Source organism: Crocuta crocuta, unplaced genomic scaffold (genome assembly GCF_008692635.1).
Source record: "Crocuta crocuta isolate KB4526 unplaced genomic scaffold, BGI_CrCroc_1.0 scaffold52, whole genome shotgun sequence".
Lineage (NCBI taxonomy): Eukaryota > Metazoa > Chordata > Mammalia > Carnivora > Hyaenidae > Crocuta > Crocuta crocuta.
The window spans coordinates 648,317-661,669 of NW_027528617.1; the positions used below are offsets into that span (position 1 = coordinate 648,317).

The window sequence follows — 13,353 nt, forward strand, 5'->3', positions numbered from 1 at the left end:
AGCATAGTCCATTATTTTGGATGAAGCCATGTGGGTGAAAATCAAATAATCTATTTGGGAGCTGGTGGCTTAATGCGTTTCTCTTTAAGACTTGGTTGTATTAGAATAAGAAATTTCTACTAAATAAATGGCAAATTATGGTATCACAATTTATGTGACAACATGGAGGATGAAAGGTTTTTTGAAGATTTACCCCAAAGATAGAATTGGCAACAGAGACATTTTTTTTAAATTTTTTTAATGTTTATTTATTTTTGCGCGCGCGAGAGAGACAGACAGAACATGAGCAGGGGAGAGGCAGAGAGAGAGAGGTAGACACAGANGATAGGATTTTTTTAAGGCTGTATCATTTGGCTCTTATTGTGTGACCACTGGGTCTTGCGTTCTTGATCAGTGGGATTGTAAATGGATCCTTCCTGGAAAGTGCTTCAAACTGTNCATTGACAGCATGAAGCCTTATGTAGGGCTCGAACTCATGAACTACAAGTACATGAGCTGAGCTGGAATCTAGAGCTGGTCGCTCAACCAACTGAACCACACAGACACCCTTGGAGACAAACATTTTTATATAAAGATATAAATTTGAAAAATAATATATACTAATTAGGTGGGCATTAGGACAAGAAAACATGTTGAGGGTAGTTTCTCTAACAGTGCTTGGGTTGGGATGGCAAACACTTATAATTTACAGTAAGGAATATTTTCTCATTTGTTAATTCTCTTCAAATCAGATAAAATGACTATTGTGTATAGTTTATAGTTTCAACGTGGCTGCTTCTTAGATAGTTAATATTATCATAGATTTGTTTTTCAAATTGTAAGAAACTTTAGATAGCATCTCACCCAAACTGTTCACTTTGCAGTTGAGGAAATTGAGACTCAGTGAGGTTAGTGCTCCTGCTAAGGTCACAGAGGTACTGATAGGATATTTTTAAGGCTGTATCATTTGGCTCTTATTGTGTGACCATTGGGTCTTGCGTTCTTGATCAGTGGGATTGTAAATGGATCCTTCCTGGAAAGTGCTTCAAACTGTATATGCTTCTTTCTGTGTTAGATGTTAAGAAGAGTGCCAACTGTAGATTCCAGATTTTACAATCTCATCTGTGGTCTCATCACAGAGTGATGGTGGATTGGACTGGGTAGCAGAATTCAAGCATACAGAAAATCAGAAAAGTTTAAGCAGTCTTTAGAAAAATGTGTGACTAGAAAGTATGCATTTCTTTTGCAAGAAAATATTTAGGTTGAGATTAGATACTTCAAAGTTCCTAAGCCAATATCTCATTTGGCTAAGAGAGAATCTAGGTACCTTGGTGGAGAGAAATAAAATATGTGTGGATATATACTAACTCTGAGTAACTGGTTGTAAATTTGAATTAAACTTTGCAGAAGCTCAAATACTTATTCAGAGGGTGAAAACAGAATAAGGGTGAAACAGAATAAGAAATGGTGTTTTTTGAGTGCAATATTTAGGATGTTCCATGAACTGTAATATTGAGACATATTGACTAGACATCCCTTAATCTTCCATCTTTGGGTTAAAGATCTCTCTTTAAGTGTGACTATATGCCACAATCTAACGTAATTATATATTTGTTACTTATTCTCTATTCCTCCCATTAAAATATACTATCTCTCATAGGTATATACCTAAGAGAAATGAAAGGATATACCACAAAAAAACCATTTCACAAATGCTTATAGTAGCATTTTTCATAATAATTACAAAGGAGAAATAAGCCAAAGTCTATTGCTTGATGAATTGGTAAACAAAATGTGGTATATCCATCCATACACTGGACTATTACTTGGCAATAAAAAGAGTGAGTACTAATACATGTTACAACATGGTTAAATCTTGAAAACATTATACTAAGTGAAAGAAGCCAGTCACAAAAGACTATAAATTGTATGACTCCATGTCTTACCTTGCTAAAACTGCCATAAGAAAATAGCCAACAGCCAAGGGGGATCCAGTGATGCTGTAGAATGAACTACTTCTGCTGGGGAGAAGATGCATTGTGGGTACCCTGAGGGAAACAGGAAGCAAACAGAAAGCTAGCAGGAATGAGTGTGCCCTTGCCTCCTCCTCTTCCTTCAAATTTCCTTCTAGAGTTCCCTATCGGTAGATCCTAACAGGGAGTAGCTGACTGAAAATACATCTGGTTTGTACTGTTCCAGCCCCAGCATCAGAAAGCTGACTGTACAAGTGTGGATTTACAACTCAGAGACAATGGCTGACCGAGTGACACACAATGTGGGGCTTACCATAAACTAGAGAATCCCTATCATATTTGTTAACCCCAATAATTGTAAGTGAAACAAAGGGTTCATGGTGGAACAATGATGACCAATCCTTAGTCCATCTCCAATCCAGAAGAGTTGGGCAATGAAGTTTTCAGTCACTCCGAAGTGTTTTCATAACTTTATCAGGATTCTTACTAGGTGGTCAGTACTTTGGGTCCTCCAGAAGCCTTATTACCCTGGCCACCCAGACACTTGCCTACCTGGCTACTTTCTACCTTAGGAGGCTGGGAAATGGCCAGATATGCATGATATGCATGGAAGGCCTGAAAGCTATAATCCATTTGTTCTAAAAATACTATGAACTAAGCAAAATGTCTTTAAGAGACCAGTTGAGATTTTCAATAACATAGTCTTATATAACTATATTTTAAACATTGATAATACAAAGTTTAGAAAGAAGCTGAACTTTTGAGCTCCCCCTCCTATTACATCATGTAATATATAATATAAGCTGGCAGACTTTTGCAAGAAAATATTTACAGTGAATACAGTGTTACATGTTTTTTGTTGTCATTTTCTGCATTCATATATATATATTAAAATTTTTAAATGTTTATTCATTTTTGAAAGACAGAGACAGAGTGAGCAGGGGAGGGGCAGAGAGAAAGGGAGACACAGAATCTGAAGCAGGCACCAGGCTCTGAACTGTCAGCACAGAGCCCGATGTGGGGCTCGAACCCATGAACCATGAGGTCATGACCTGAGCTGAAACCCATCCAGCTGAGCCACCCAGAACACTCCTGCATTCATATTTTTAATGCGTCCTTTTTGGAGAAAGAGAGTAAATGTGTCTACTTTCTTTGGGAAAGATGAATTTCATTCCAATATTATGTTCTTAATTTCCAGAGTTAAAACACCAAATGCATTTTTGTTTGTTTTGTTTGAAAGGATGGTAAGCATAGAGGGTAGTGTTGGTTTTTGTTGTTGTTGTTTATTTTAAGGCTATTTCATGATGACATTACAAATGACAATTCTGTATCTCCCTTACTTTTCATTGGTCATTTACAAACATGGGAAAGTATGCATGTTTGGTAGCCAAACACCAAGTGACTTGTTCAGTCTTCCTTTCCTTAGTTTTTCTCCCACGGTTCCCAAGGGCAGACAGGAAGTACTCCTCTTTTTTTCTGGAGTATCTGTTTGGGGCCTAGTGTCTGTGCATTATACATGACGGTATGTAGCTACTCTAATTTCAGGTGCTAGGAACCTGGAGAAAATTTTGTACTGTGGGGTTCATTCACAGTTGCTTTGTTTTTATTTTATTTTTTATATTTTTTAATAATCCCCAGGTCCACTCATTGTTTTTGCTGTCTTTCCAATATTGTCTTCCTACCTCTTCTTTCTCGTTTCTTTGAAGGGCTTCAAGTTCTCAGGGAAGCAATTCTCCCTCTATCATAGTGGTAGATTCCCACCCTGGGTTTTATTCCTCGTGTAGTTGAGTCACTATTGGTCTTCTAGGAGTCAAAGCTTATTTTACTGTAAGTATAAAATATTTATAATTAAAGTTTCCATTTTCATTTTGAATAATTCTCTTAATATAAAAAGCGGTTTTCTACATTCAGATTCAAAGTTATCAAAATAGGACAGCACTACAGTTAACAATAATCTACACAACTTCACAGTCGAGCCCCACACTAAATATAAAGATAGAACTATACCTAACTAAAAAATTAAATAAAAACTTATATATATATATATGAGTGTGTGTGTGTATATACATATAACATAAATGTTATATATGTTATATATATATATACATATATNATAACATAAATGTTGTTTGGTATTTGACATGTTGATTTTAAGTATTAACCAAGTTTTTGACAAATGAGTTCATTTGATAATAGAATCTCTAACTAGATAATCTCTAACAATGTTCCCAAACCCTCAATTTTACATGTTTACGTGGTACCACAAATACAGATTTTTATGTGTCTCTGATGTAAAATTGTCTTGTTAAGACTGTGATAGTTTTTACAAGTATGTGATTCCCCCAGAGAGGTCATATCAGTGTTTTTTTTTTTTTTTAATAAACCACCCAGCAACAGAAATTTACATTCTGTTGGTAAATTTGCCGGGAAGACAATTTTACTTGTTTAGATTATGCTGTAATCCCTGTTTTTCCTCATCCACAGTTTATGACAAAATAGAACTGACAGTCATTTGTATGTGGTGCCACAATCAGTGAACATTACCGTGCAGGCTAATACGTCTAACCTCGCTGCCAGCAGACTTTGGAAATCAATGTTCATTTCACACTGCACCCGCCTCTCCCCAATACTGCTCCACAAATACCAAAGCCAGGAGAGATGACCCTTTTTAATTCCTTAATATAGGCCACAGTTCTCTTTGATTTATAGAAGACTGGTACTCTATTTATAAAATATGTATCTGCAAGATGCAGTTTATGAGAAACTTGGCTTCAGGGACACATTAATTCTAACTGCAGATGCAACTTTCATGTTTTATAATATAACCCTGACAGCTGTAATTTCAGATTAAAGATTTTTCATTCACATTCCCACCCTGATTGTTCTGCACGGTCCTTATATTACTTTATTGTCGATACCAAGTGTTCACTCTATTGGGAGTCATTTAATAACCAGCTGCCATTTAAAGTGTGGACAGAACATTTGTCTCAGCCAGGCCATCTCAAGTAGAGTTCCCTAGCATACGGAGCTGGGACCTCTTCAAGAAAAACAACAGCTGGCCTTCACTATTGTCTTGACTTTTCCTTTTTTGTGATGGCTAGTTAAAATAAACATGGACACTCTTGGTGAATTTCTGAATGTGTTTGTGAGTTTGTTATTTTAGTAACCAAATCGTCTACTCCATCAGTCCCTCATCCTCAATGCCTTATCCCAGACTGACCCCCATCTCCTTCATGGGTCAGGCTCTCATTCTTTTCTGAGTTCTATAAATGTACATTCCTCTTAAAGTCACTTGTATTGGACAATAAGAATTGATCAATATGAAGACTGTAGGTTAAATGGATATCATGTTGCTTTTGGGGAGACTCATGTATCTGTTGTACAGATTATGTTTGTAAATGATGAGATCGTAATTAAAGTAGTATTAATTATAATAATAGGGCAATCTTCCAGAAATATAATTTTAAGTCCCAGTTTGTCTATAAAGCCTTTGAGATCTCCGGTTGATGTATGAAAATGCATTCATGATTGGTAATGTTTTTATTTAGTGTCCACCTTTAAATTTCCTTAACTTGACAGCAGGGGATTAACTTCTGCAGCAGCCAGTGGTAAAAGGAAATAAAAAGGAAAAGTAGAGGAAAGCTTTAAAAAATGGACTCTTTCATGGCTAATTAAACTGGAATACAAATCAATCATTGGAAATAAGTGATGAATTTTTTATGACTGTAAGATGACTGTACCCTGTAGCATTTGCTGTTCACCGAAATTACAATTCCCATCAGCTTATAGGGTAATCGTTTACCTTAAGCTTTACCTTTATCTGTCATATTGATCTGAAACTCTCAGGGAAGGAGTGGAAGAGTAGAGGTCTAAATAAGTGTGGGGAGTAAAAATATATCCGCTAAGAAACATCGGAACTTCTGACTTAGTCGACTAAGACTTTTTTTTTTTCCTTCATTGCATTTCTACTATTAGGAAAGCACCTAAGTCCTAACTCCTCAGGCAAACTTAATTATGGTAAACAGGCGGGGAGGAGGCAGCCTGCGCAAAAGCTGAGCGGTGCATTGAGTGACTGGTTTTCCACCGATGATGTCACATTTACGGGATCCCCACTAAGAATGAAGATTCATCAGCAAGTTATTTGGAAATGGTTGCAATGTTAGATTCGTACTATGATATTAAAATGGTAAATTCAGGCTAAGATTTTTTTTCTGAAGTATTTCCTAATATTTGAGCTCTAAGCTACTTCTCTGTATAATTTGTTTTCTGGGTGGACTATAATAATAATTTTTTTCCTTGAGTGGCAGGCAAATTTTTCACATAATGACAGGGTTTTTCTTTCTACAAATGTCATATGCATATTGTGAGGGATCATGGAGGAGTCTAAACTGGCTCTTGATTTTGCACCAAGATGATATGATAGCATACAATATTTCCAAAATAAAAATATTTTGAATCTATATATTTTTCTATAGATGTGTATAAATGTCTACAGTGTTTGCAAAATGAGGACCATGTATCCTGTCATAGACACAAGGTAAGATGTGAAGAAGTGCCTGAAACCAAAACATTTGTAATGAAATCCAAAATGTAATTACATCCACTTGGTAAAAGAACATTGTGGACCTAAATTTCCACCCTTGCCAATGTGGGATTCACAAAGTCGCTGGGGATTCGTAGACTGGTTCCTACAAGTAAATATTACTTCTCTAGAGACAGTGCCATAACTAAGTGTTGAACTCTCAACCTTAGGAGACACTCAGGTCTCTGATCCAGCTTGATGACCTTGTCCAGAGGGCTGCTAGGGTTGCTTCTGGCTGTCTTAACACAATTCATGTATTACCACTCCCAGAGAGAAAAAGCATCATCCACATCTTGGCCTAGCTCCTCTGTGTGTCATCGTCTGAGGGCAGCAATAAAGAATTAGGCCAGCTGCACCCACTAGAAGAGATTGTGGCCTGAAACATCTGCATTTCAAATACAGCTCTAGATGAATAATAAATTGAGATGTCTCTGCCTTAAATTGGAAAAGAGGTCCCATGACTAATCACGCCTATAAGTGAGCTAGTATTAGAATTTGGGGGGAGAAAAAATGAAGGCATCTTCATTTTCTGCCGCTGCACTGTCATTCTGATCCGCACATGGAAAAACACAATTGGGAAAGCAGTTGGTTTACGAAAGAACACAGACACTTAACTTCGATTTTTTCCTTGTTTTATTAAAAAGAAAAATAAAACAAGTAATTATTTAAGAAGAGAATGCAGAGAGAGTGCAGCACAGCAAAATCCTATATAAAGGCAGCCATACAACATCTAAATGAAATAAAAGATTTGGAAGGGCCAGGCCTTGGCATGCTGGCTGCCTCACTATTTACTATAAACAAAGTATGGAGACCTCTGGAGGCTAATGGAGCTGCTGATTGGTATTTACTCATCCCAACAGGATCTGGTTTCTGATAATCTAGGACTCCTGCGTATTGACGAGCGTAGGCCGCTGGTGAACTAGTAGAGCCCACTTAAAGGTAGGGGAGAGGGGCTTGCTGGGGCTTTGTGGCTAGGTTGAGCTGAAAGACTGTTTATTTAGAATTCCTCCCAAGTCCTCTAGGACCCTAGCAAGGGCTGCAGAAGTCAAATTCCCCAAAGCCCTGTGTATCTTTGTGGAAGTATCTGGTTGGTGAAAGACTAAATAAGAAACCTACAACATTCTTTAAAGGAGCCCAGGGCATTTTATCTGAATTTTATACAGTGAATTTTGGTGGAACATTCATTAATGTATAAGCTATTTCAAGTTGAGTATTTAAGTGCAATTCTAACATTTGCTCTAATAGTAAATTTTTCAGAAAAAACTTAAAGACAATCTATGCTTTTAATGGCATGTTAATATTCTTTGTTTGCATGGGCATTTTAGGGTTAAGATTTTATTTTTCCCCCAGTTTCAATGAGATATAAATGACATGAGAGAGAGAGACAGCATGAACAGGGGAGGGTCAGAGAGAGAAAGAGGGAGACACAGAATCTGAAGCAGGCTCCAGGCTCTGAGCTAGCTGTCAGCACAGAGCCCGATGTGGGGCTCGAACCCACAAACCGTGAGATCATGATCTGAATCGAAGTTGGACGCTTAACCGATTGGGCCACCCAGGCACCTCAACCCTGGATTCTTAACCCAATAATTCCAACTTTATGGAGTAACAACTGATCATGTGATTTTGATCTTAGAACCATGAAGACAGTGTATGCAATAATGGCCCTGTATAAACTCAGTGACATTACACTTAAATCATAGTGATAAGACTTGGCAGCTATTTGATCTTGTCAGAATGATTTCTTTTCTGCCTTCAACTGAATTACCAACATTTTTCCTCTTTGCCAAAAGAAACAAGACACTGGCTTTCCATTTATTCAGTTAAACTTTCTGAGGATCACATTTTGATTAAAATATAAAATTTGAAAACACACAGATTTGTTGTAATTTCAGTAGCTTTGGTGTATGTATTTTAAGGTTGCTGTGGTTTGGAGAAAGATGTCTCACATTCTTTATTATTTTGCTATTAGGTCTGTATTATTTATCATTAAGATCCTTAGTAACATTTATCCTGTTATTCCTATTCCAGAATATCTGTTTTTAAAAACATTATAGCCTAGGGATGCCTGGGTGGCCCTGTCAGTTAAGTATCCAACTCTTGACTTCAGCTCAGGTCAAGATGTCACAGTTGTAGGATCCAGCCTGGTGCTGGGCTCTGAGCTGACAGCATGGAGCCTGCTTGGGGTTCTCTGTCTCTCTCTGTGCCTCTTTTCCCAACTCATACTCTCTGTCTCTCTCAAAATTATTAAGTAAACTTAAACAAATAAAACAAAAACATCAATGATGATATATAAACAGTGTGAGAATATAGCAGGTCTCTCATTTGTTCCTAATTCTTCATCCCAGAATGATGTTTTCGGATTATCAAATACATGTATCAACATTCCCTCTTAGACCATGTTAATGCTTGTAGCGTTGATAGAAGTGGACAAAGGCAAATTAGTCATTTAAAGAAGTAAATTACTGATTGTACAGGAATATGTAACCTTATATCTATTAATCTATCAAGAAGTGTTTATTGAGTACCTACCATATGCCTAATACAGTGAAAGAACTGGGCAAGGTATAGAACACAATGGAATGTATTCATTCTCTCAAGAGGACTATAATCACACGGGGCAGATATGACACATAGGAAACACTTAGTTAATCTAGAGAAGCACGTAAGTGTGTGCTGGGATATTCAGTAGAGGTGATGAGAAAGATGGGAATTTGGTGGTGAGCATGGGCTAAAGAAGGAGAAGTTGTTTGGAAGAAGTACAGTTTGAAATGAACGTTAAAGGAAGGCCTGAAATTAAATAGAGAAGAGCGACAGGAAAAGTAGAGGATTACACAGTGTGTGTGTTCAGAAGCCAGTAAGGGAATTAACCTGAAGAAGGGAGACATTTTAAGGAAACACATTTGAATAACAGGAGGGATTGAAATCCAGGGGCATAATTTTGATTCCATGTGGTAACTGAGAGAGAGCCATTGGTAGCTTTGAGGCAGAGAAAGGAAATTCCATAAAATATGCAAAATAATTGGATAAAGAAAAAAACTCTGATAGGAGGGATTATGTCAAGCCGGGCAATGGAAAATGACAGAAAATTACTGTATTATTTTTCCACTTAAATATGAGTTTTAGGTATGCTGTTGAATATTCATTTCAAAGAAGACTAATTTGTATTTCATGTTTTGCTCCTCTATAGCTTTTTTTATGGCAAAGTTTTCTAATAATTTTCTAAAACTGCATTAATATTTTTTTAAAGTGTTCATATTTATGTTACACGAATGATGTACATATACCAAAAAGCTTTTATTTTTATTTTTATTTTTATCTTAAAGAGCGAGAGTGTTTGGTGAGAGACGGGCAAAGAGAGAGAGAGACAGAGAGACAGAAAGACAGAGAGAGAGCCTCTCAAGCAGGCTCCATGCTCAGCACAGAGACTGATTCGGGGCTCTATCGATCCTATGACCCTGGAATCATGACTTGAGTCAGATGTTCAACTGACTGAGCCACCCAAGTGCCCCCAAAGAGCTTTTGAAAAATGTTGACTCAGCAAAAGAAGTAAATTGAACTCATGTAAAAATCCACTTTGTTTTGAAGCTATTACCATTAATATTGTAGCATATAACATTTTGGTTACCTCTATACTAATATCTTTGTTGTTGCAAATAGCATTGATACACACACACACACACACAAGTCCTCATACGTTAGTGTATATATATATAAAAGCCCACATAAGTATACAGTAGGGAGGGATTTTCCAAACTGTAGGAGGTAACATTTGAGCTGGACTTTTTTTTTAAATCTTTTTTTAAATGTTTTTTATTTATTTCTGAGAGAGAGACAGCGTGAGCAGGGGAGGGTCAGAGAGAGAGAGAGGGAGATACAGAATCTGAAGCAGGCTCCAGGCTCCGAGCTAGCTGTCAGCACAGAGCCCGACATGGGGCTCGAACCCACGAACTGTGAGATCATGACCTGAGCCAAAGTTGGACGCTTAACCGACTGAGCCACCCAGGCGCCCCCCCCTTTTTAAAAATATTTTTTAATGTTTTTTATTTATTTCCAAAAGAGAGAGAGACAGCATGAGCAGGGAATGGTCAGAGAGAGAGGGAGATACAGTGAGCTGGACTTTATATAGGGGCAGGGATTTGCTTCAAAGGAGAGAAGTTTCATGAACAGAACCAGAGTTGCCCCATTCATGCCCTGACAATGGAAAATTTGGGGTTTGGGGGACACTAGGAAATATATGCACTAAGAAATGAGCTAGGAGAGTGGTTTGGGGCTAAATAGTAGAAGGTGTAAAATGTAGGCTAAGGAATTTATACCTGATTCATACAAGATTTTTAACACAGATTTGGGTAGATTAAAGAGCTCTCCAGCAGAATGATGGAGGTTTACAGATTGAAGTGGAAAGAAGACCGTTTCTACCTAGGAAGGCAATTCTCCAGACCGTCTTGGGTGGGGTGGGTGATCATGGGGTGATGGAAAGATACAAGCTGTCGGAGTAGAAGATTCTGGCAGATACTGGGTTTAGCTCATTATGGTTATTCACAGAATACCCCGAGTCCCTCTGATGTCACTCTCTATTTAGCACTTTCTTTACATTCCCATCAGTAGTAACCACTCACATTATAGGATCAGTAAACAATCATACCTTCAAGAAATGTGTCACTTCCATGAAGCTCCTAGGTAAGCATACTTTTTCTCCCACTAAGCGGGAAGAAACAATGTCTTTGTATTAAAATCAGCCCCACATTTAAAAGAGAAACTTTTGGTAAATGTAGCTCCCAGTTTTAGTTCTCTGGAAGGACTTGAGCCAAAGACAAAATTAACAATGACGACAAAGGCCGTGGTGGGACAGAGTAAGGAGCTCCTGGATTTGCAATCAGTAATAATGGAAGATCCAAGATTGTCTTTGCAATTTAGAGTAGAATGATCAGATGGGATTAATATTCTTTTGGTGAGATGTTCAGTGTCTCTGAAATCATGTAGCAAGCTGAATTAAGGAAAAAAAATAAAACATAAAAATGGAACCAATTGGGGTGCCTGAGTGGCTCAGTAGGGTAGCACCTGACTCTTGATTTCGGCTCAAATCATGATCTCATGTTCGTGGGATGGAGCCCGCGTTGGGCTCTGCACTAAAAGCCTGGAACCTGCTTGGGATTCTTTTCTCCCATTCTCTCTACCCCTCTCCTGCTTGCACTCTCTCTTTCACTCTCAAAATAAATATATATTTTTTTTTAAAAAAGGAAAAGAGAACAACTGAAGAACAAATTATTATATTAGTAATGGTGAAAGATAGTTTCTTTTTATAAAATTGACATACCCTTGCATTGTATATTATTTTAATAATCAGGTTCATTCCCCATCAAGCATTTATATCAAGCATTAACTCCCTCTGATAGCCTAACAGCTGGTAAATTAGAACCTCTTCTGACAATAAGGAAAAATTTTTTAAGCTTTTCTTCCCTGGTATTTTTTATATTGTGACAATAACTGCTATTTTCTGTCCAATTTTTTTTTTCTTATTTTGTAACATTAATTGTTATTCGACATTTATTATGTACCATGCAGGTACAGAGTATTTTAAGGGGCCTTACATTGTTTACACTTAATGCCATGGAACTTTTCTTTAAGGAATGCTTTGCCTTCGCTGTTATTACTAATAACAATGTGTGTGTGTGTGTGTGCGTGTGTGTGTGTGTGTGTATAAAGATGTAACCTTATGGCATGGATAGTCCTGAAATCTTATTTTGATGTGAACATCCACTTATGCCTAATTAACCTTTCTATATCTGGATGCAAAGGTTATGACAATTTCTACGGAAACCTAAGAGATGTGATCATAATGGTGTTTAAAACTTTCCTGTGGATGTAAATGATCACCGCTGCTATTTCTGGAATTATAATGGCACTGTTTTTGTCTTAGTAATGAAGAAGTTTGAAATATGTGATTCCTTTGGCAATATAAATGGACAACATAGCACAAATTATGTAATGCATTTGGCTCTTAGAAGCAAGGTTTTACCCAAACCTAAATTAATACTTTTGTGTTTGATCAAGGCAGTGATGAAAAATTATCTTCCTCTGCCTTCCTTCAGCTGAGTTTTCTTTCCCAGGGAGGTTTCCCTCTTCCCTGCAGAAAATTTGGCTGTAAAAGATGTGTGTGCAAATACCCGCAGGTGTGGAGCCTATAGCATGTCAGTCATGCAAATGAACAGCACAGGAGCTTGGTAAACTATACATACATCTGCAAATAATTGCCCATAGTCACTGAAATTGGCCAGCAGGGTTTTTTTTGTAAGCCCCCTTGTATATGCCCTTGTTCCAGATTTAGTTTCTAAATTGCACTCACAATTTCTAAAGGTATAGACGTCATTAAGGCCACCTTTCCCCTGCAGAATTTCATGTAACCCAGCCCCTGAAAACCATACATTAAAATCTCCATAGCATTACATTTTAGTATATGCTGTAACATATAAGAAAAAAAAATAACCTGGGGAGAAATGCTTGCATCTTCTGCAAAATAGAACTTTAAGACACGATTCGTTCTGTACTTTAACTCCCCCTGAGAAAAGACCTACATGATAAAATTTCTGTTAGAATCTGGCAGCCACAGAAAAGTAGTTTGCTTTGAAAAGAAAAAAAAAAATAGTAACAGTTGTGCTTCATTTCCCTGACCAATGGAAAGTAGATAATTCATTTTTCTGAGACCTTTGGCTTGATCTAACAATCAGCTTGGTACAGTGTAGAGAGGTTAGATATGAGATGTGTATGTGTGTGTGTGTGTGTGTGTGTGTGTGTGTGTGTGTGTGTGTGTGTGTGTGTATT

The 13,353-nt window shown here is 37.4% G+C and overlaps 1 long non-coding RNA gene across 5 annotated transcripts in view; it reads left to right on the forward strand.

The window, feature by feature from the left end:
- Positions 1–13,353, forward strand: part of LOC144224142 (uncharacterized) — a 42,116-nt gene that overhangs the window by 12,261 nt on the left and 16,502 nt on the right. For 3 of the 5 annotated variants that reach the window (XR_013332952.1, XR_013332951.1, XR_013332953.1), the window contains exons 3-4: positions 6,428–6,489; positions 7,395–7,473. This is a non-coding gene — a long non-coding RNA (uncharacterized LOC144224142). Of the gene's footprint in view, positions 1–5,927; positions 6,139–6,427; positions 6,490–7,394; positions 7,474–9,857; positions 9,951–13,353 lie in introns of those variants that run through there. The other 2 variants (XR_013332955.1, XR_013332954.1) reach the window with 2 other exon arrangements.